The sequence below is a fragment of the Ctenopharyngodon idella genome, chromosome 3 (assembly GCF_019924925.1).
Source record: "Ctenopharyngodon idella isolate HZGC_01 chromosome 3, HZGC01, whole genome shotgun sequence".
Classification (NCBI taxonomy): domain Eukaryota; kingdom Metazoa; phylum Chordata; class Actinopteri; order Cypriniformes; family Xenocyprididae; genus Ctenopharyngodon; species Ctenopharyngodon idella.
Window position 1 is genome coordinate 9,837,370 of NC_067222.1, and position 24,926 is coordinate 9,862,295.

The window sequence follows — 24,926 nt, forward strand, 5'->3', positions numbered from 1 at the left end:
AGAAAGTGTTTCAGAGCTAGAAACACAGCCAGCATCTCCAGGCAGTTTATGTCATGAGATGATGGTTCTGCCATAGACCTCTGGCTGAGCGACCACTCATGATCGCCCCCCAGCCCGTGAGGGATGCATCTGTCGTAAGCATTACGCGACGACCAAGAGCTCCCAACACAGGTCCCTGGGTCAGAAACCAATGTTGTTTCCATATGACTAGAGCACAAAGGAGCGCCGCATGACCCTGATCATACGAAAAAGATTCCCCCTAGGTGAGAACCCCTTGGTTTTGAGCCACCACTGCAGTGGTCTCATGTACAGCAGGCCGAATGGTATCACGTTGGACGCTGCTGCCATAAGACCTAACAGTCTCTGGAACTGTTTGACAGTGAGTGACTGGCCTAGCTTTATATCTGAGACTGTCGAGAGGATCGATGTAATGCGAGCCGGAGATAGACGGGCATGCATCATCTTTGAATCCCACACCACGCCCGGATAAGTGGTTCTCTGTGCTGGAGAAAGCACACTTTTCTTTGCGTTTAGTCTCAACCCCAACCTTTTCATGTGAGCGAAAACAACATCTCAATGTTGAACCGCCATCTGCTCTGATTGAGCCAGAATTAAACAATCGTCTATGTAGTTCAGAATGTGGATGCCCTGCATATGCAAGGGCGTCAGAGGTGCGTCTACACATTTGGTGAAGGTGCGGGGTGACAGCGCTAGGCGGAAGGGAAGAACCCGGTATTGGAATGCTTCGCCCCGAAAGCAAACCTTAGGAACTTCCTGTCTTGCGGGAGGATTGATACATGGAAGTGTGCGTCCTTTAGATCGATCGTGACAAACCAGTCCTCGGATCTGATTTGTGACACAATATGTTTTATTGTCAGCATCTTGAACTTGAGCTTCGCTACTGTTCGATTTAGCTGACACAGTTCTAGAATTGGACGCAATCCCCCGTCTTTCTTTGGCACAATGAAATATCGACTGTAGAATCCTGACTCCCTGCTGGGAGGAGGAACCCTTTCTATAGCCTCCTTTCGCAGAAGAGTCTCTACCTCTTGTGCCATCACCAGAGCCTGCTCGGGACCTACCACTGTGGGTAGGATCCCGTTGAATCGGGGTGGGCGTGATCTGAACTGAATTGCATACCTCTTTTCGATTGTGTGCAGGACCCACTGAGATATATTCAACAGACCTTTCCACTCTGTCAGAAAATCTACTAAGGCTGCATTTACACGGCAAGTCTTAATGCACAGAGCCGATCTTTTGACCATATCCGATTTTTTGGCCAGTGTGTTTACATTCCCTTTTTGATGCGACTGGTATCGGATATTTGTGTTTACATTACTTTTTGTCCCAAAATGTTTGTCATTGATAGTTTTACATGCACATAGTAGACCCTCGGGTTTTGAATGGCCATGCTATTAAGATTATTTATATATTTCATGTCGAGTGGCCACGATTACCTGTCAGAATGGATAAGTTAACAGCTGTCAGTGTCATGGATGTATTGCAGCGCGAATTCTGACTGAACAGATATAGACTGGAAAATAAAGGTAATTTGCGTTTGATATTTTTTCTACAGTTATCAGTTTTAGAATTCCATTTTCTTGAATGAATTCGAGCGAGCTAGGAGGCTTATAAGAAAAACAACAACACGGTGACGGCGGTCTCTTTTAAATTAACTGGGCACAGGTTGAAATTCAGCTGCTGAATGGATGTGTGTGCAAGCAATTTCTTTCTAGAAAAATAGATAGCTAATGTTAGACATATAAAGTTCCCACCTCAATAATAAAGCTGCGAATTTTTAGTGCGAGTGCATACAAGCACGTCTGCTTCAGGATACAACATAAACTGAGCAAACGTGCCGCCCTTGCCTTGTAATGGCTTGGAATTCCAATGGGAATCGGATATACGTGTTTAGACGTAGGTCGCATGTCCAGAGATCGGATATGTATCGGATTTAAAACTACATTTGGAAGTAGCTCAGATCGGATGCGAAAAAATCGGATCTCGTGTGGATTTTTGTGTTTACATGTGTGCAACTAATTCCGATCTGTGTCAGATGTGAGCAAAAGATCAAATTTTTTGTGCCAGTGTAAACGCAGCCTAAGGGTACCAGTTGGCAGAGCGCCCTCCTGAGGACACCAAAGACATACGGGCACCGTGTAATAAGGTGGACACCGTCTGATTTCGGAGGGACAGCCCTCAGAATCCTGACACTCCTGGCGTCAGGACTTCTTCGAAGCCCTCTTAGTGGCAATGATGGCCCTCAGATCCGTCCTGCCCTTCAAGGAATTCAGTTGAGAGCGTTGCCCATCCTCCCAACTCCTCAGAGGGGGAGTACAGGAAGCAACGCTCTGCTTCTGGTGTTGTCTGTGTTTTTGGAGCGAGGAGCTCGTACTTGGCTTAGACTGCCCCCGCCCGGCACTCGGAGGGACTTGGGTGCGGCGAGGAAGAAACTGCTGCAATGCTGCAGCCTGTTTCTTTGATTCCTGGAACCTCACCGAAGAGGCCAGAAGGATTCAGTGGGGCGTCAAGGAGAAACGTCTTATCCTTGTCTTTTATCTCTGTCAGATTTAACCAAAGATGCCACTCCGGGGCCGCTAGGGCTGCCATAGATCGGCCGATGTATTTGGCCGTCTCCTTAGTGGCACGGAGGGCTAGGACAGCAGACTGACGTAACTCCCTGATCATATCCGCACCCACTTCATCACTCTCACCCAAATCTCTCAGCAGGTCAGCTTGGTATGCTTGCAAAATGGACATGGTATGCAAGCACGTTGCCGCCTGACCTGCAGCCGAGTACGCTTTGCCCACTAGCGCTGAAGTGGTTTTCAAGGGCTTAGTGGGCAGTGTCGGGGCTTTAAGGGACGATGCCGAGGAGAGAGATGGCTCGCAAGCGTCTCCTCCGCTCTGGGCATCGCCCCATAACCGTGTCTCCTCAAACCCGTGACATTGCTGTAAGTCGAGGTCTGAGGGGAGTAGACACAGGAAGATACCGGTCTTTTCCACAACCTCGAATGGTAAGAATGGTAAGCCCCGACGTGGAGGTTGAGCAGACCGTGATGGTAAAAAGCATTCATCTAGTTTGCTCTTAGTCTGCTGCTCTTGCTTCTCGGCCAGCTATTCAATGTTTAGTTTAGCAACAGCACGAGTAAGCACCTCCATGAGCTCCTCGCTCGCGGGGGAAGGAAGTGGCGAGTCCTCCGTTTCCCCCGTTGCCACACTTACAACGTGCAGCTCCTCAGAACTAGACGCCATTAGCGTAACAGTGTCAACCGGAGTCATCCATCTGCGAAGCCCAGGACATGAGGCGCCGCCCTGCCTCAGCAGAAGCGGGACCCTGAGGGACACGAACCAAGCCACTCTCCTCGAAGAGGGCTCGGCGGGAGCGCAGCGTTCTCAGCGGGAGCTGATCACAATGCACGCAGGCAGCCCCCTCGAGAGCTGCCTGGGCATGCTGCACTCCCAGGCAAACATCACACAGCTCGTGTGTATCCCCACCCGTAATGAAGCGAGGGCAGGGATGAACACACTTCCTGAACTGTTCACTCGCCATAATAACCAAATGAATGTTGGTAGACAGTCAACAGTAAATAAGACAGACAAGATCACACGTAGTGCTTGCTGAAGACACAGAACCTGAATGACAGTGTTCTCGGGTAGGCTTTATAGTTCCTGGTCAGTGACGTCACCTGCCTATGACGTACCATCTCCCTATTGGACAGATTTCATACGTGCTTCATGACGACATCACGCAGAGGCGTTCCCATAGCGATTACTCAGCGCGAGTTCCCTGGAAAGGGAATTCTAGTTTTTACTAGAGGAAATGTAATTCCTGATATCAAGAATTTGCATTTAACTAGTGAAAATTTAATTGTTGATATCAAAAATTAACATTGTTACTAGAGGAAATGTAATTCGTATCCTGAGAATGAAGAAAAGTCAAAACAGCTTGCCATAGGTATTGTCACAGACACGCCAGGCTCTACACTCACCCAATCACATCGCACTCCCTCTCCTGAGTACTGACAAGCTACACCTGACGCTCATTCACACTCATCACCACAGCCACATAAAAGACACGCCAGTTCACTCAGTCACTGTCCGGTCTCGTTTACACATGCCAATGTTTACTTACCTCCAGGACTCCCTTTGCTCGACTACTTACCTGTCTCCAGCGTCTTCAGTGATCCCTTGTGTCTCCCCGTCTCCTGTGCATCTCCTGTGTGTTCGTCTGTTCCACGTCTCCCGGCATCCACGCTTCCTAGAACACACAGACAAGTATCAGTTCCAGTTCATCGGCTCATCGACCTTATCATCTGCCATTACTCACCTGCACTCTGCTCACGCTTTGCTTTACCAGAAATAAACCTGTTAACCCTTACCTGTGTCTCCGCTCCCTTCTGTATGTAACAGAAGACCGGACCAACACCGCCCAGGTAACAGCATGAGCACCCCGGATCCCATTCAAGAGCTGGTCGATGCACTTCGTCGCACCTTCACCGGCACTTCCACGGCAACGACACCAGCGAACACTTCCGCATCCACCGCCGCAGCTCCTTCACCACCCGTGGTCGCTAGTCCCATGGCCAAACCGGCGCCCTTCTCTGGTCTGGCGGAGGATTGCAACGGTTTCCTCCTGCAATGTTCGCTGGTCCTGGAGATGCAACCGCACTTATATCCAGACGATCGATCGAAGGTGGCTTTCATAATCTCTCAGCTTCACGGAAAAGCACTGCGATGGGCTGAACCTCTCTGGAACCTAAATAACCCCGTTGTATCATCCTTGTCAAGTTTTACAACCCACTTCAAGGAAGTTTTTGGTAAACCCGCCTGGGACTCGTTGATTGGTGAGAGATTATGCAATTTAAAACAAGGTACACTAACTGTGTCTGATTATGCCCTCCAGTTTCGTACCCTCGCTGCTGCAAGTGGCTGGAATGAGCAGGCTTTGATCACTACATATCTCCTAGGTGTGACCATAAGTCTCTCCTCCGGATACCATCCACAAACGAACGGGCAGACGGAGAGGAAGATACAGGAGATCGGCTGTTTCCTGCGTACCTTCTGTCACGGCCACCAGGACTCCTGGAACCAGTTCCTGGGCTGGGCCGAGTACGCCCAGAATTCGCTCCGTCAACCCACTACAGGCCTTACACCTTTCCAGTGCGTACTTGGCAACCAGCCCCCACTCTTCCCCTGGGATGGGGAACCATCAGACGTTCCGGCGGTGGATTACTGGTTCCGGGAGAGTGAGAGGGTCTGGGACTCAGCACATCTGCAACTCCAGCGAGCCCTACGCAGGCGCAGGTTGACAGCCGACCTTCGACGCTCCCACGCACCCAACTACCAGCCAGGGCAGAAGGTTTGGCTGTCAACCAGGGACATCAGGATGCGCCTGCCCTGTAGGAAGCTGAGTCCTAGGTTCGTTGGCCCCTTCACTATCATCCGGCAAGTCAACCCCGTCACCTATCACCTGCAACTCCCCCCTGAGTATCGCATTCACCCAGTTTTCCATGTGTCACTCTTAAAACCTCACCATCCCTCTGTCCTTCCCTCCACAGAGCCTGGCGACCCCGAAGATCCCCCTCCTCCACTCATCGCAGAAGACGGGGTAGCCTACCAGGTGAAAGACATCCTGGACTCCCGGCGTCGTGGTGGGTCCCTTGAATACCTGGTCGACTGGGAAGGATATGGTCCCGAAGAACGTTCATGGATCCCGAGGAATGATGTTCTGGATCCCAGCCTCCTTGACGACTTTCACGCCAGACATCCCAACAAGCCAGCTCCCCGAGGCAGAGGTCGACCACCACGACGTCGGGGTCCACGGTCCTCAGGAGCGGACCGTGGAGGGGGGGGGTAATGTCACAGACACGCCAGGCTCTACATTCACCCAATCACATCGCACTCCCTCTCCTGAGTACTGACAAGCTACACCTGACGCTCATTCACACTCATCACCACAGCCACATAAAAGACACGCCAGTTCACTCAGTCACTGTCCGGTCTCGTTTACACATGCCAGTGTTTACTTACCTCCAGGACTCCCTTTGCTCGACTACTTACCTGTCTCCAGCGTCTTCAGTGATCCCTTGTGTCTCCCCGTCTCCTGTGCATCTCCTGTGTGTTCGTCTGTTCCACGTCTCCCGGCATCCACGCTTCCTAGAACACACAGACAAGTATCAGTTCCAGTTCATCGGCTCATCTACCTTATCATCTGCCATTACTCACCTGCACTCTGCTCACGCTCTGCTTTACCAGAAATAAACCTGTTAACCCTTACCTGTGTCTCCGCTCCCTTCTGTATGTAACAGGTATCCACCTTATCTTTCAAAGCTTATTTATTTATTACATATATATATAAGCCTCCCCAAAACATTTTAGTTACTTATAGGGGTGAGGCTAACTGGACATGGTTTAAGGAGTATTAAGGAGTTGAATGAAAAATTGATTGTGTGGAATTCTATATATGATATTTATAACAAGATGTAATATAAAAGAAGCTATATGTATATGTAGGAAAAGGCTGAAAAGGAATGTGATGTTGAAATGGCAGCAGAATCTAATGAAACTTGTGGAGAATGTGACTATATATAGGCTAAATTATGTACTTGTAGGTACTCAATATTAGGGCAGTTTCCATAAAGGTCACAGAAAGGTCAAACAAATATAAGAAAAGCACAAGTTCATAAATCACCATCACCCATTGTTGGCTTTCTTTGCAGGTGAGACTGGGTCCAAACTGGAAGAGCTGAATCTCTATTAACCTCATGGGCATCCTGAGATGGTAAATGGGAAAGCTAAAGGAGAATGATTAGCATCGCTACTGTGATTATATCAGACATTTTGGTAAACATGACAATCAAGTGTATCACCCCTTTTTGTGCTTGGCTGCACAATTATTTAGAAATAAAGAGATTAAATCTATTTAATTAAATGAACAGCAGTGCAGTAGGACCAAAGTTGTTGTTGTTTTTACCTCAGATTTATATTAAGAATGATACACAGAAGAGCAATGACTACAACAGATGTTGATAGAGAACCTAGAATTTCATAGCATAATTCTCCTATAAACCTCTTATAAAGTCCCCTGAAGTGGTTTTATTAGTGCAGTTTTCCCTCAATGGACATATTGAAGAAATTGTCCCTTAAAAACACCTACAGAGTATAAAATCTATACAGATATATGCAAATACAGTTTACACAATTATATGTACAAGTTGTTACGTATGGGTGTGTATAGTGATGTATTGTCTGTAGAGGTATATGTATTAAAATCTACACTGTCTTCCAAATTCTGCAGGTTACACATCAGTAGTCAAGTCAAGTCACCTTTATTTATATAGCGCTTTTTACAATGTAGATTGTGTCAAAGCAGCTTTACATCAATGTCAAGTCGAGTGTCCCCAACTAAGCAAGCCAGAGGCGACAGCGGCAAGGAACCCAAACTCCATCAGGTGACATCAGGTGGCAGACAAGTGGCAAATTGGTGTTAAAATGGAGAAAAAAACCTTGGGAGAAACCAGGCTTAGTCGGGGTGCCAGTTCTCCTCTGGCCAACAGTGCTTTGTTACAATTCAGGTTGCTATCATAAGTCCAATAGGATCGCAACATTAAAAGTATTTATTTCAGTTCCATCCAATTGAGGATCGTATTCATCACGCCGGTATGGACGGTTGTTGAGGAACTGTGTCGTGGCTGTCGTGTCGATGAGGCCTTCACAGGGGATGATCTAGTTGACTCAATCTCTGCTGATACTTCAGGGCTGCGTTGTGGTCGTGTCAAGGTGCAGGTCCTTGGTCTCACCTGGATACGGCCCGGATCCGGTTGACTACGGTGAACCTCGGGATAAACAGAAAGACTAATATTAGCGTAGATGCCATTCTTCTTCTGATGTAACGAGTACATCAGGTGTTATAGGAAGTGTTCCCGGTTCCGGCTGACCTAATTTATGCAGCCTAATAATCCTTTAATGGATTTGGAAATATAAATTGGTAATGTGTTATGTGTATGCCAGGTTAAAGAGATGCGTTTTTAGTCTAGATTTAAACTGACAGAGTGTGTCTGCTTCCCGAACAATGCTAGGAAGATTGTTCCAGAGTTTAGGTGCCAAATAGGAGAAGGATCTACCACCTGCAGTTGATTTTGATATTCTAGGTATTATCAGCTGGCCTGAATTCTGAGATCGCAATAGACGTGAAGGACTATAATGAATTAGGAGCTCGCTCAGGTACTGGGGAGCTAAACCATTTAGTGCTTTGTAAGTAATTAGCAAGATTTTAAAATCTATACGATGTTTAACAGGAAGCCAATGCAGTGTTGACAGAACTGGGCTAATATGGTCATACTTCCTGGTTCTAGTAAGAACTCTAGCTGCTGCATTTTGTACGAGCTGTAGTTTATTTATCAGGCGAGCAGAACAACCACCCAGTAGAGCGTTACAGTAATCTAGCCTTGAGGTCATGAACGCATGAACTAACTGTTCTGTATTTTTCATTGAGAGCATATGTCGTCGTTTAGATATATTTTTAAGATGGAAGAATGCGGTTTTACAGATGCTAGTAACATGGCCTTCAAATGAAAGATTGGTATCAAAAAGCACACCCAGGTTCCTAACTGACGACGAAGACTTAACAGAGCAGCCATCAAGTGTTAGACAATATTCTAGGTTATTACGTGAAGAAGTTTTTGGTCCAAAAATTAGAATCTCTGTTTTTTCTGAATTTAGTAGTAGGAAATTACTGGTCATCCAATTTTTTATATCAGCTATGCATTCCGTTAATTTTGTGAATTGGTAAGTTTCGTCAGGGCGCGAAGAAATATAGAGCTGAGTATCATCAGCGTAACAGTGAAAACTAACGCCATGCTTCCTAATGATATCTCCCAAGGGTAGCATGTACAGAGTGAACAGTAACGGTCCTAGTACTGAGCCTTGTGGTACTCCATATTGAACTTGTGATCGATATGACATGTCTTCGTTTACTACTACAAACTGATAACGGTCAGATAAGTATGATTTGAACCATGACAATGCAATTCCACTAATGCCAACATAATTTTCGAGTCTATTTAAAAGAATATTGTGATCAATAGTGTCAAATGCTGCACTAAGATCATTAGTAACTCTAATGAGAGCAGTCTCAGTACTATGGTACGGTCTAAATCCTGACTGGAAATCCTCACAGATACCATTTCTTTCTAAAAAGGAACATAGCTGTGATGATACTGCCTTTTCTAGTATTTTTGACAGAAAAGTGAGATTTGAGATCGGCCTGTAATTGACTAATTCTCTAGGATCAAGTTGTGGTTTTTTAATAAGAGGTTTAATAATAGCCAGCTTAAAAGTTTTTGGTACGTATCCTAATGATAAAGATGAATTGACGATATTGAGAAGAGGGTCTATGACCTCTGGAAGCATTTCTTTCAATAGCTTAGTTGGTATAGGGTCTAACATACATGTTGTTGATTTTGATGATTTAACAAGTTTAGACAATTCTTCCTCTCCTAAAGCAGTAAATGAATTGAATTTTTCCTCAGGGACACTACAATGCACTATCTGACACGATACTGTAGTAGACGGTTGCATGGTTATTTTTTCTCTAATATTATCAATCTTGCAAGTAAAGAAGTTCATAAAGTCATTACTGCTGTGCTCTTTGGAAACATCAGAAGTTGAAGCTTTATTTCTTGTTAATTTAGCCACTGTATCAAATAAATACCTAGGGTTGTGTTTATTTTCTTCTAAGAGTTTAAAAAAATAGGCAGATCTAGCAGATTTTAAGGCCTTTCTGTACTCAATCATTCTCTCTCTCCACGAAATACGAAATACTTCTAGTTTTGATTTCTTCCAGCTGCGCTCCATTTTTCTGGCTGCTAGCTTTAGGGCCCGAGTGTGGTCATTGTACCATGGCATTGGATTAATTTCCTTAATCTTTTTTAAACGCAAAGGAGCAACTGAGTCTAATGTGCTGGAAAAGACAGAGGCAATAGTTTCTGTTGCAACATCGAGGTCTTCTAAGCTGTCTGGTATGCTAAGGCGATGAAAATGATCAGGAAGATTATTTATAAAGCAATCTTTAGTGGTAGAAGTGATGGTTCTACCATATTTATGGCAGGGAGGCAGTTTAGCCGCCTTGACTAAATGTAGTATACACGAGACTAGATAATGATCTGAGATGTCATCACTCTGCTGCAGAATTTCAACAGCATCAATATCGATTCCATGTGACAATATTAGATCTAAAGTATGATTACGACAATGAGTGGGTCCTGACACATGTTGTCTAACACCAATAGAGTTTAGAATATCTGCAAATGCCAATCCTAATGCGTCTTTTTTATTATCTACATGAATATTAAAATCACCAACAACAAGGACTTTATCTGCAGCTAGTACTAACTCTGATAGAAAGTCAGCAAATTCTTTGATAAAGTCTGTATTGTGTCCTGGTGGCCTGTATACAGTAGCCAGCACAAATGTCAACTTACATAATGTTACGTAAAGTACCATAGTTTCGAAGGAATTATATTTGAAAGACTTCTGACTAATACTGTAAATATTACTATAGATTACAGCAACACCTCCCCCTTTGCCTTTCTGACGGGCATTGTGTCGATAATCATAACCTTGAGGACTAGACTCATTTAAAGTAATGTAATCGTCCGGTTTTAGCCAAGTTTCTGTCAAACTCAGTAGCATTTCAGTAAAAGTTTTTAAAGAAAGTGTTTGTTTCATTTCTCATATCTTTTTAGATAACTGTTATCAATCTTAGACAGGTTTGTTTAATAGTTTGCCAGGTTTTCTTAGGTAAATAGAAAACCTACTTAAAGAGACTGTTCCACATTATTAAGCAAGTTACAGTTCTTATGCAATTTGGGAAGAAAGAAAGATCTACTGAAGAAGAAAAGCTTAAAATGGTGCAATGTCTCGCAAAAGGCATGAAAACAACTAACATTTTGTGAAAATGAATAAAGATGATTGAATTAGCTAATGGTTTGTGAGTGGTTTAAAGCACAGAAAACTCAGTCAGATAAAGGATTATTATGGGAAGTTTTCAAATTAATTGTATTTAAAGGGCATTATGTTAAAAAGCCACTGTTGAGACCTGCCAAACTATTGAACAAAACTGTCTGAGATTGACACCAGTTATCTAAAAAGATATGAGAAATGAAACAAAGTCGTTCTTTGAAATTAATATTTCATCTGAATGTTAATTGTGCTGAAATCCTACTGATATGTCACTTGCATATTAACTAGGAAAACAGAGTGTAAGTGCTAAATAAGTAGGTATTGCACAGGGGATAAATGAGTGCCATAAACAATTAAGCCTGATAGAATCATCTCTATTAGATGTTGTATGAAACTAGTATGTTGTGTAATAATAATAATAATAATAGATAGTGTTACAACAGTAAAAAAAAGTTTAGTAATGATGTTTAGATTATGTGTAGTTCAAGAAGCTTGTAATTTATATTAGTACATGAGCTCCAATATTATCCTAATCTGATCCATTTATAATGGTATTTGTTATATATATATATATATGCTATTTTATTTTATTTCATTTGAGTATGTTGTTGATTCTTTTTTGGAGGGTGTTACAGTGAATTTTTCAGTGATTCTCTTTTTTTTATGTGGTGTTTTTCTGTGTTGAGACTTTGTCCTTGTTTGAACAGGTCTGTGTCTCAGAGCCATGCTTGTTGATTGGTGTTTTGTGCTGAGACATGTTTATTTACTGACTTTTCCACCCACATAATTCAGTATAATGTTCCACCCACAATCTGAGTTTCTTGTGAACATCCTTGTTTCTGATAAGAGCAATTCATGCACAATTATCAGAGACCACAAGACCAAAAAACTAAAACTGCAAAAAAAAAAAAAAATAAAGGAACAAGTGGGCAGATTTTTTTCTTTCTTTTCCCCTTAAATCACACAAAGAAACGTGTGGCACGTGAGGCAGTGGCACTGTCACCAAGTTTCTGTTTCAAAACCTTTCACAAGCGTTAAGGCAGGAACACAAAGAAAGCATAAAAATGCCAAAGCACTCAACCCTTTCTGGTCACAGAGGCTGTCAGTGACAATACTCCCTACGGCCAGAGCTGAGCTAAAAGCCTCTGAGGAGGAAGCACCTCTGAGTTGTAACAGAGGACCTGACTCACCAAAGCCGCTCAAGACGTAGAACCAACATCTTCAAGGGAAGGGGTTCCTTTAAGGGAGTAAGGCCGGAGGGCTCAAGAAGAGCCCTGGCCAGTCACACATAGTCGACCCCTGGAGCCACCAGGGAGGCTGACCTGGCCTACTTGTGGCCTAGTCTAGCCAACAACCTGTCTGTTCATGGAGTCTCTTAACCCTTTTTAAACCGCAAACAGGAACACCCGTGCTCCCATTTGTATGTCTCTCTTTAAGAGCCGATAAAATCTGAAACCAAATGTGTAGCACAATAATGTTTTTTTGCATACAAAATTAGAGACGTAGCACGTTCAGATCAAGCCACCAACATGCTCACGTTGCTTTCACCCTCTAATGAGTCTGCACAAATTGCGTATTATGCGTTTACAACAAAAACACTAAAATGCCTTGCACGTCTTTGCACACGTTCTATAGATCTGAGGTGGCAAGCGTTTGCTAGTTACATCTTCCTTCAACTCATTTGACGTAATCCAGAGGTGTCAAACCTACGGCCCACAAAGGTGTCCAATCTGGCCCGGGGGATGATCATAATAGCAAAATAATAAAAAACAGTTATGCATGGTCCTCCAGCCATAAAACTGAAAGGTTTCTAGTTTCATTTCAGCCAATCTCTATTCTAGACTTGCAAACTTGCAATCATTTCCCAAACTGTAATTTGAGTGGAAATATTATGAAGTCTGTAACTTAAACATGACGTTAACACAGGCACACAGCTGAATACAGAGGCAAAGAGGAGAACAGACGCGCCAGCAGAGGAAACACTGTACCAGGCCAAACTCACTGTTCACAAAATATACATATTGTCTTTTTTTCTTTTGGCGCATTTAAATGGTTTAAAAGCATTTGCATGAATAAGAGCGTGATCATATATTGTAATGCTAGCCAAAGGATGACAGAAAAAACAGATGCTGGGTTAATTGCATTAATATTTTTAATGCGTTAAACTGGAAGCCCCTAATCATTAAAGCCCCTAAAAAAGACAGCCCCTAATGATTTATTTATTTACATAAATAATTTAGCTTGTTCAGGTATGTTTGATTAGGGTCGGAGCTAAACTATGCAGGAAAGTGGATCTCAGGGTCCAGAGTTGAGGACCTCTGCTGTATATTAATATTTACACAGCAAAACCCCAGTGTTAATTAATTCCCCTCAGAGTTTATTTGACGCAGTGTTAACATTAATGAGATCATTCAGTGATAAATTGAATGATGATTGAGCATTAATGAAGACACCTGATGTTAACAAGCAGAATCAAAAAAAAAAAAAAAAAAAGAAAAAAAGGTGATCAGGTATTGCTGGTTATGGTTATGTTTTTCATTACATAATCATCATGTTGTGATCTGAATCACTAAACTTATTTGGTGCCTGATCTTTGAGTTAGATTTACTTTATTGATTGCAGCAGTCCTGTTCTACAGCATAAGATCTATCATTTTCAATATAATTAGACAATCAAAACTCACCCATGGCTCCCAGCATGCCATAAAACAAATTATGAACAGAACTGAGTGTAGTACCTGACTTGGTACTATAAGGTTCTATTTGCAAACCAATCAGTGTCGATTTATCTATCATTTGTGCTGTATGGAATGCAAAATCTTTGAAGCTCAGTATCTCAAAACTACATATCGAACCCCAGGGGTTTCGATATGTATAAAATAAATAAATAATAATAATAAGAAAGTATTTCTTTATTTTATTATATATATATATTTTCCAATATTTTTGTGCAGAATCTTATGCTGTAACATCACAGGGCTGCTGTAATCAATGATCTAACAAACAAATCACCCATATAAAAGACCATTTAGAGCACAGATACTTCAATAAATGGGGATATTTATACACTTGCGATGGTTAACATATCACAAGTTCATTCATGTGATTGAAAGCAAAAAGAAAGCAAAAATGTACCCGCATGTTCCTTTAGTTACTTGCAGTTCTTGTTTGAAGGTCTAAAAGACAAAGGATCAGATACTGGCATTTATGTTTTGCGTGCTTGAATTGATGTCTTACAGGAAACAGATTGTTACAAAAAACTTGTATTGTGGGTGGAATTTTACACTGAATAGGACAAATCTTTAGACTGGTTTAAGAACACAAGACACACTGTAATTTCCCTGTTAAATTAACACCACTCTGTGTCAATATGGGAAGTGACACCAAAGCAGCATTAGACATAATTAGGTACTTAAGTGATTAATTGGAGTGATGATTGTTCGATTATTGAAGACATCTGATGATAACAAGCAGAATCACTGAAGGAAAGAGAACTTTTTCTGAGCTCTACTATACTATATTGTCATAACGTAATTAAACAGCTTTTACACACACAAGATGTTCTATGCAATTTCATAATGACAGGGTGACCTGTAAAATGCGGGTAAAAATCAACTGGTAAAGATGTCAAATCAATACACTAGGCAATTTGGCAGGTTATGTTTCACAAATTATATTCACTCAATTTGCTGGCAAAGTTTATATGTAATCTGCGCAGCTTTATCGCACATACTCAACTCATAACCCTAGTGAAAAAAGTATACTTTATCGTATTTTAAATATATTCCCTTTTTCTATAGTACATTGCAAATATACTAACAAAAATGTACTTTGTAAATCTTTAAATATATAAAAAGTATATTAGCATCATATTTTCACAATACAACTTTTAACACACTTTAAAAAAAATTGTACTTTAGTATATTTTCTGTAAAATATATTTTAGAAAAATATACTTGAAGTGAAAGTTAAGTTTATTTTTTAAAAGTGTATTTATTTGAAGTATATTTTAACTGTGTGCTGAAAATGAGCATTGTATCAATGCACTGAAAGTATATTTAAAAAATACATTATTAAATATCCTGAAGTTGTAGTGTATTTAAAGTTAAATTTGAGTATATTTTTTAAGTTTACATCCTTGGAATTCATTTTATTAGTGCTTATTTATTTCAGTATGACTAATGCATTACAAGCCCATTTTTTATATGCAGTGTAGCCTACAATTTCCAAATATGTGTAAATATGTTTAATAAGTTTACAGTGGCAGAATCATTTTACAATCATACACACAAATATATAGAACAGCACACCAGCAGCACAAGTAACGTTACATGCGAAAAAAATATGTTGAGTGTGTGCAAAAGGCCCGGATGCTTTAAATGTCCCATATAATCCTGACCAATCACAGCGCACAATGTTACCATTGCGTCACGTGTGCTGAAGCGGAACCGTGTTGGAAATAGAGAAGAGTCAGCGCATGTTAGAGTCTAAAGTTTGTCATCGTCATTATAGTTCATCCATCGATGCTTTATTGCTGTGCAGTTTAAGACTGTATTGAGTTGCTGTGTGCGTACATATCACGTAAGTGAATATTGTCCACATATTTCCCGTTATAACTGAGAAATGCATAGTTTAATTTCCAGTCTAAACAGTAGCCAATTAGCATCATTCTGCCTGTATTCATCTTTCTGTTCAGTGTATTTTGGAGGTTTTCTATGTGATATTTTATGTTAGATGTTTATGTATTGCACACTGTGTTATTATTGGATGCACGTGATTTGGAGATTATTATTATGACGCAGCGATAAGCGGCTTATAGCATGCTTGTGGCATGCCCAGTTAAATGGCATTCACGTGCTACTAGCGATGTTCAGTATAGTTACTGTGGGGGAAATTTTGAGTTTCTGTATAATTTCCATATGATTTTACTTATATGCTTATGGTTAAATGATTTTGTTATTCTCAGAAGTGTTTAAGTATGCATTCTTTGGGTGACAAGTGGAAAACACTGAAGTGGTAAACATGTTCCTAATATGGTAAAAGGACAGAGGCTTCAGCCTTGGAGGTCAGAGATATAAAAGTGAGGGGAAGCTTTCATTCTTTGTCTTACACTCTGCAGCTACTTGTGAGCCTGTATGACTGTCTGACCTTTCTTGCAAGAAATAAAACCTTTAAAGACAATTGGATGTGTTTATCTCTTATGCAGTAGAGTCAGTGTTGATTTTTTGCGACAACAATTTGGTGTCAGAAGTGGGATTCCTTGGATGTGCCTTTTGGACCCGAGAGCGGACGGTGACTGATCATCCTGGACTTAGTAGTCTCAGCCCTACCCCGAATAGATTGAGGGATGAGGGGCCGACCGCCAGGGTCCAGAAGGGGACACCACTGGAATCAGTAAACGAACCCAGGTGGCTACACGACTCTCTGGTAAGAGATAAATCTAAATTTTATGGAGAATTAAGAGTAAGTTTGAAATTTTGGGATTAAGAATGAAGTACGTGTGATTTGGTAAATTAAGAAAGATTAGGAAACGGGACGAACCATATTGGTGGCTCTGGCTGACTCTGTGGTCGTGGTCGAGGGGTTTCTAGGAATTGAGGTCGCACATGCAGCAGTACAGATAATTTCTAGAGGGGAAATTTGAGCTGCGTCATACAAGCTGAAACAAATTTCTGGGATTGAGCCCAGCTGCAGTGAGGGTGCTGCAGAAACAAATTTGTAAGTCAGGGAACTTAGGCTGTATGACATAATTTAAACACCATTGTGAGAAGCAGCGTGATTAAGACATTCCTGGAAACTGCATCACGTTGGGACAGTAAAGACGTTTCCATGGAGGGAGGTTTCTGAGAAATCTAAGCTGGGTCGCACTGAAGCAAATTTTGGGATTGAGCCCAGCTGCAGTGAGGGTGCTGCAGTAAACAAATTTGTGAAGGAGTGACACAGTTTAAACGTCTTAAGCTGGAGCATTAAGGCTCAGCCCGTCCGGTTTTGGGTTAAAAAGATCGGGGAGCATTGAGGCTCAACCTGTCTGACTTTGGGTTAAAGGTCGGATCTGTAGGAGACGTCCAACAAATTATTAGGTGCGCATCGACAAGGTAAATCCATTAGAGTCGGGAGATCCAATATGGGGAAATCCCAGAGCAAGCTTGCAGAAAATGATGCACCAGTGTTTTATCAAATGAGAAAATTGTATGGCCAAAAATGCATGCTAGATGTAGATAAGTTAGTCAAACAATATGATTTTCTGAGAAGAGGGAACATTGAATGTCATAAGACTTAAGGTCGTAAGGGAATGAGAAGAAGAGAACTGCGATGTGGGGATGTTGTGTAAAAGTGGTGTGTGTGTGTGAAATGTAAGTAGAAAAGAGATTGTTGGGTGCAGGAAGCAGACAGAAGGGAAAAGAATGTCGATGCAGAAAGAATGGGCATGTAGGGAAGGAGAACTGAATGTAACTTACAAAAAAGTTTTGTTTTGCATCCATTAAATAGAGGCATGACATTAGATGTCTAGAAAACTAGAATTTATATAATAATGGTTGAAGGAGAAAGCAGCTATAAGGCTGTCAGTGCAACCTAGTAGTTGAGATATGGGTACAATAACATTGTGGTTCTGCAAAACAGTAGAAACCATATGGATAATAGAGTTTGCATCTGCAGATTAACTATTTGATAGAGGAATACGGGATAAGTGGCTATAATGAAGAGAAATATAGCAGCAAAAATTAATTTTATGAAAATAACATAGTTTCACTTTATGGAAAAATATTTGAACAGTCTCAAATATGTTTTTATGTGATGAGCGTATCGCTATCACAGTGTAAAAATCCCAAAATCCCACTTCTCCCCCCCCCCCACCCCATTTCTGGAGAGGAAGTCGGCCACAGCCATCTGAGCACCCGGCCTGTGGACCACTTTGAACTTAAAAGGCTGTAAAGCTAGATACCAACGAATGATCCGTGCGTTGGTATCCTTCATGTGGTGGAGCCACTGCAGGGGGGCATGGTCCGAACAGAGGGTGTTATCTCCCGTCCCAGGAGATAATAGCAGAGGGTGAGGACGGCCCACCTGATGGCAAGACACTCCTTTTCTATGGTGCTGTACTTAGTCTCTCTCTTCGAGAGCTTCCGACTAATGTACAGCACCGGCCGTTCCTCCCCCTCTCCTGGGACAGGACGGCACCCAGCCCCCTGTCCGACGCGTCTGTCTGCAACAGGAAAGGGAGAGAAAAATCAGGAGAGTGTAACAACGGCCCACCACATAAAGCAGCCTTCACTTGGGTAAAGGCCTGCTGGCATGGCTCCGTCCACTGGACCGTATCTGGTGCCTCCTTTTTAGTGAGATCAGTCAAAGGGCTGGTGAGGTCCGAATAATTAGGTACAAACCTTCTATAATATCCCGCCAGCCCTAGGAACTGTCTCACCTCCTTTTTGGTCTTGGGACGCGGACAGGTCGCAACTGCTGCCGTCTTATCAATTTGGGGACGCACCTGCCCATGTCCCAAGTGGAAGCCCAGATATCTTACTTCCACCCGCCCAATTGCACACTTCTTCGGGTTGGCCGTGAGCCCAGCTCCTCTCAGCAACCTCAAGACAGCCCTCAAATGCTGCATATGCCGCTGCCAGTCATGACTAAATATAATTATGTCATCTAAATAGGCAGCAGCATATGCAGCATGGGGCCATAAAATCCTGTCCATGAGACGCTGAAAGGTAGCCGGAGCCCCGAACAGCCTGAACGGAAGGGTGACAAATTGGTGTAATCCAAATGGCGTGGTGAAAGCTGTTTTTCTTTAGATAATGGAGACAAGGGGATCTGCCAATATCCCTTTGTTAAGTCCAGTGTCGAATAAAACCGAGCCGTATCGAGCCGATCAAGCAGCTCGTCCACCCGTGGCATTGGATACGCGTCGAATTTCGATACAGCATTCACCTTGCGATAATCCACACAGAACCGAACCGAGCCGTCCGTTTTCGGAACTAAAACTATCGGGCTCGCCCAGTTACTGTTGGATTCTTCTATTACGCCCATGTCAAGCATTGCCCCTAATTCTGCCTGAACCACTTTTTTCTTATGTTCAGGCAAACGGTACGGCCGGCTGCGAACTACCACGCCTGGCTCTGTCTCGATATGGTGCTGAATCAAATTAGTACGGCCCGGTAGGGGTGAGAACACGTCTGCAAACTCTGCTTGTAATTTCGTTAGGTCAGTGAGCTGGGAGGGCAAGAGATGACACTCAACCTGACTGGAAATTTGTAATTTCTAATTTCCCTGATGTGTTAGTAAAAGACAAATATAAACACAGCTGTTTATTTTAAAACATATGTCATTTCTGGCAAAGTCTTAAGCTGGGCCAGAGTAAAGTTTGATGTTAAAAGTTATAAAAAGGCAGGGTACTAGTCCTGAAATCCTCAGAGTCTCTCTCATTCAAAGTCAGCTATATGCTGCTATCTGAGCTTGTGTCATAAGTGATAACAAGCTATTTATAGTGAAGTACAGTGTCTCAGTTGAAAATCATGGACACAGAGATGTTAAAAGAAATGATTGCCATGAAGAGGGCAATTAGTTGTTAAATGTGTCAAAGTAAATCTCAATGAGTGTAAAGAGGTCTTTAAATTAGTAATACAGACCTTGAATGATAGAAGTGACTATTTTGATGAATTTCCTCTATGACCAGTAACTTTTTGTCTGATCTTTGCCACCACCATGTGCAGGGCCGATGGCTCCGGTTACAGATGTAGCAGAACACTACACTTAATGGACAGTTGTAATAAGTTCACTGAGTATAATGTCAGCACTGATATGTTGCTGCTGAGAATGTCTAATGATTTTAGTGATTAAATACTGCTGTCATTAACCTGTCTCCATGTTTTAACACTATTAGGCAGTCCAATGGCTCTGGTGGCTCTTGAATGCACCTTTCCTAAGCTCCAGAAAACACCTGATTCTGTTGAAGAAAACTGTCAGAGTTTTCATGATGGGAAAGAGCGGTTACCAGTGTGCACGAGGTGATTTCTCAATGAGGGGTAAGATCCTCTTTGGCCAGACAGGGGACAACCTAAGGCAGGGGGTCACCACCGCCACTGGGCATCTACCCTGAAGGGAGGTGTTTTGTGTGAGATGGGTATGAGAGTTGAGCGGATGTCTGTGAGGCCAGCAGCATCAAAAGGGGGATGACCTGTGAGAAGGTACAGCAGTCTGCCCCAAAAATGTTCCTCTATACCACTCACCAGAAACCGCAGTCCTAGGATGGCTTGTTTTTCATTGTGACAAGTGTCCACAACTTGATGCAACTATGCCAGGGGACAAGACCCTGAGGGAAAAGATTAATGATAAAGAGCTGATGGGAATGAGCTTTCAAGAGCCGACTGAGACCATGGGGTGATTGTCCGTCATTTCTGGGGAGACCATAAAATTTAGTAACATGATGTTGGTTGTCTTATGGGCAAAAACCGGTATAGAAGTTTAGGATTCAGCATTACGATGAATCCCTGAATTCATGAGGCTGTGTTGATTTTGAACTAATATGTCTCTATCATGGTTTCACTCCTGCAGGTCATTAGACATGGCAGAGGATAATTCCAAGACATGGTGGGGGCTAAAGATGAAGACTGATTTTGCAGATTCAAGAGAAAGTTAAGTGAATACAGCATTTAACCTAAAGATAACTTTAAAAATGCTCCTAGTCTAAGTTACAGTCTTGAGAGGCTGTTGAAAAGATCATTTGTGCAGTGAGAGAGAGACTGCTGGGGTAGAGGCAATGATACTCTGTCTGTCTGTTATCAGCCTGCTAAAGCTTAAACAAAACAAATCAATGAGATTTGTCGAACACGGTCATGCGTTTGATTGAGAAGCGAGCAACACAGGACAAGTTCATCATGATGGCTGGAATGCTGGCTACTTGCTTTGTCATGTTCCTGGTGGTTAAATACCTTAGCTGAACTTTCCCAGCTTTAGCCGACCTTGTTCCTTGATCCTGTCAGTGGCTCATTACGGTTTTCATGGCACATGCATCACATCATGAAAATTGCAGATGTGTGCTGAACGAAGTCACACAACTGCTTTGCAGGATGACTGTCAGTATCTTCACAAATCTTTTGTGTCTCTGTTTCTTCATCTACTGTATTTTAAAAGACATTGAATTATTTCATAATTTTCAAATAGAAACAACCCAGCTGACTTTTGTAGAAAAGAATTAACATGAGCAGATAAGTTCTGAGACTGGATAAGAGATCATGTAAAAACTAAGTAAAGAACTACAGGGGGAAAAACTGTGAAGTTCAAATGTTTTTTGGTTTTTTTTAGATTTTAACACCAAAAGCAAACTTTGAAAATGAGCAGTTTATATTCATGTGTCTAGTGTGAGTGAGTGTGAGGGTGACTGGACTGAATTGTTTTGTATGTGTTAGTTTGGGGAAACTATTCTGTCCTCAAAGAGTGTATATGTCATTAACCTAGTGTGAATGAGTGTTTTATCATTACAGATGGGTTAAGTGAAACGACAAATGTTGACAAGCAGATAATTCTGATTGAATCTGATGAAAAAGACGATACAGAACATGGGACGAGCTTTAAGTGGACTGGTTATCCAGCTCTGTCTGTTAGTGGTAATTATGACTACTTTTGTCATTTATGATGTTGATTTGAATTACTCTCTGGATTAGTATGTTTAAGTATTTATGGAAAATTGGAATTGGAAAATTGAAGATTGCCGTCCAAGGGTTAAAACCCCTTGTCTAACTTCAACTGAGGGTCTGAATTTAAACACTGCCAGCTATGTGTGGTCACGATGATAAATGTAAAATGTTGTAGACTTGATGGCAGAGAAACAGTGACACACTGGCAATAAAAATTATCCAGAGAGCCCAGTAACATTCACAGTATGAAGGACTGGTGGGAGAACAAAGGAGGATGGGAAGGAACATCAGTGTTGTTTGACTGTCCTTGATCAGGTCTGTACACCATGACCTGATCTGCGAGACAAACCATTTGATAACTGTGAGGATGTGTTGTTTGTAGATGGCTCTGCCTTCAGAGACAAAACAACAGGTCTGAATTTCGAAGGATAAGTTGTGACCATGGAGTGTGAAGTGTTAGTTTCAGGGCTGCTGTCCTTTAAGTATTTGGCATAAGCAGATGAGCTTGTGACCCTCACTGGAGCGGGTAAACTGATGACTGACAAAATTGTGACAATCTACACAGACGCCTGTTATTGGTTCAGGGTGGTAGACGATTTTTGAGGTGATGTGGTTTGAATCCCTGTTTGTGCTGACAAACTAATGTAAAAAGTCTCTGTTTCTGTAGGAAGTGCTGGAGCAGACACAGGAGATTGTGTGTAATCTGTTATCTGAAAATAACCTTGATTTTTCTAACTCTTTAGAGAACATGTTCAGAGGCAGAGAACCTGGAGGAAATCTGGTTGCAGAATTAAAGATGGAGTTTAGTTTAGTGTTGATGGCAAATGTTGTTTAGAGAAACATTTCTCCAACCACTAAGATAAATTGATGGGAAATGCATCAAAAAGGGGGATGGTAATTAATGAATGTATGGCTGAAAATATGCCTGAAAATTTTAAATTAGGTTGGAAGACCCCATTTTTGGGAATGGAAGGGGCTAAACAACGAGTGACCAACCGAATTGTGTGAACATGACATGTTGAACTATTGCAATGAAATGTCTTCTATCCTGTCTAAGGTTTGTGTACAGGTGAAATCAGCTCAAGGAATTCCAAATCACCACCAAGGTTCGACAACGACACATCGTGGGCTACAAAATAGATCTGTTGTGAAAAGATGTTATACAACTAAGATGGTACATGCATGTGATGAAAATCAGAGATGAAGAGTATAAATGTGATGTAATAATGTACATTTGCTTGTTTTCATATTTTTTGAGAAGATATGCATTTTTACCTTAGTGAAGCATTGTAATAGATGTAGTGATTAGTTATCAATGAATGATAAAAAGGGGGGAATTGTGGGGGAAAATTTGAGTTTCTGTATAATTTCCATATGATTTTACTTATATGCTTATGGTTAAATGATTTTGTTATTCTCAGAAGTGTTTAAGTATGCATTCTTTGGATGACAAGTGGAAAACACTGAAGTGGTAAACATGTTCCTAATATGGTAAAAGGACAGAGGCTTCAGCCTTGGAGGTCAGAGATATAAAAGTGAGGGGAAGCTTTCGTTCTTTGTCTTACACTCTGCAGCTACTTGTGAGCCTGTATGACTGTCTGACCTTTCTTGCAAGAAATAAAACCTTTAAAGACAATTGGATGTGTTTATCTCTTATGCAGTAGAGTCAGTGTTGATTTTTTGCCACAACATTACTCATAATTGTCCAATAATACTTTATTAATAGGCCTATAATTCTTGTATACAGACTGTATACTGTTTAATTATTTAAATGGATGTTTATGTTTGTGGAATATATATATATATATATATATAATAAGTTTATTTCTCTTGTATAATTTGTTACAGAACCACACATGTATACTCAAACAACTCTTCAGTAAACAGAGTGAGAACTTAGACCCTGCTTGGTGTGTCTCATCAACTAAGAGTCAACTCACACAGTTCTAACTGACTGCCTGCTGTGTTTCGCACAGATCTAAATTAGCCAAACTTCGAACCTCTTCAATTCAAGTGGTCCTTCGAGCCGGAGCAGCGAATCATAGCAGAGAGATGACATCCCACCCTGAGCCAGATCCTCCTGTTGTCCGACCTAGACGACAAATAAGGCTACCTGCACATCTAGCAGACTATCAAGTTCCTGGATCAGGCTATGTGAAGAGAGTATTACCAACTGCCAGTCTGAATGAAGCAGAAATGCAGGAAGCCATCTCGCCCCCCACAGAGGTCTTATGCATACTCACAACAGCCTGTTGAAGCCATGCATTATCACGACGGGACTCCTCAATCTAGATATGGTCTCTATCCAGGTGAAAGAGTTCCATTTACCACAATGACCTGAGATTACATCTAGAGCTGAGATGTTACATGTTCAAGAGAAGATATACAGAGGACTTAAACCTACCATACCCAGTCTGACAGCATCTGACCCTAGACAGTTTTCAAGACTGCGGATGGCGCTGGAGCTCCAGACTTATCGACCAAGAAGAGAGACGATTGTTACAACCCCAAGCATCCAGGGAAATCCACAAGCATCCTGCTGAGTGCCGAGAAGCTTGCTGCAGACAGTGAATGCAGAGTGCCTGCTCCAGAGTCCAGACCCAGCTCCAACAGGTACAGAGAAAAGTCACGTGCTTACTGCCTTTGTTGTGACAGTGCCAGTCATTTCCTTAATGGATGTCTGAACATTAAAGAGCTGAATAAGGAACAGAAAGAGGCCTGGATTCGCAAGAATAACCGCTGTTGGAGATGCGGTCGCAATCATCATGCATCCAGATGCACTCTGAAGGCCCTGTGCAAGACTTGCAATAGGGAACACCTCCTTATATTGCATGATCTGAATGAGCGAGCTGTGAATACCAGTGCTGAGTCTGAGCCCAAAGAGAACTCCTGCCTTGTGAGTACCACAAAAGACATCTTGTATGTGGACCGTTCTGTCAGCAGCCGCAGAGTCATTCTGAAAGTGAGTAATCATTACAAATGGAGATGCCTCAATGGAGACGTATGCCGTGCTAGATGATGGGTCAGAAAGGACTATTCTTCTCCATGCTGCAGCACAGCAGCTGAATCTTAAAGGACAGCCTGAAGACTTGATGTTGCGAACAGTTAGACAGGATCAGCAGGTGCTTCATGGGGCGGCTGTGTCTTTCACTGTGTCTCCTGTGTCTAATCCTCACAAGAAATTTCTCATTAGAGGTGCATTTACAGCCGAGAGACTGGGCCTTGCTGAACATACTTACCCAGTGGCATCCTTACAGAAAAGATATCGACACCTAGCTCGTCTCCCACTGCTGCAGATGGATAAAGTACAACCCGTGCTGTTGATTGG

General features: G+C 42.1%; 1 long non-coding RNA gene across 1 annotated transcript; it reads left to right on the top strand.

The window, feature by feature from the left end:
• The first annotated feature begins 14,962 nt into the window (after positions 1-14,962).
• Positions 14,963-23,234, top strand: LOC127510075 (uncharacterized). The gene is made up of 2 exons (XR_007929457.1): positions 14,963-16,029; positions 23,119-23,234. It is a non-coding gene; the product is annotated as an uncharacterized LOC127510075 (long non-coding RNA).
• The last annotated feature ends 1,692 nt before the right edge of the window (positions 23,235-24,926 follow it).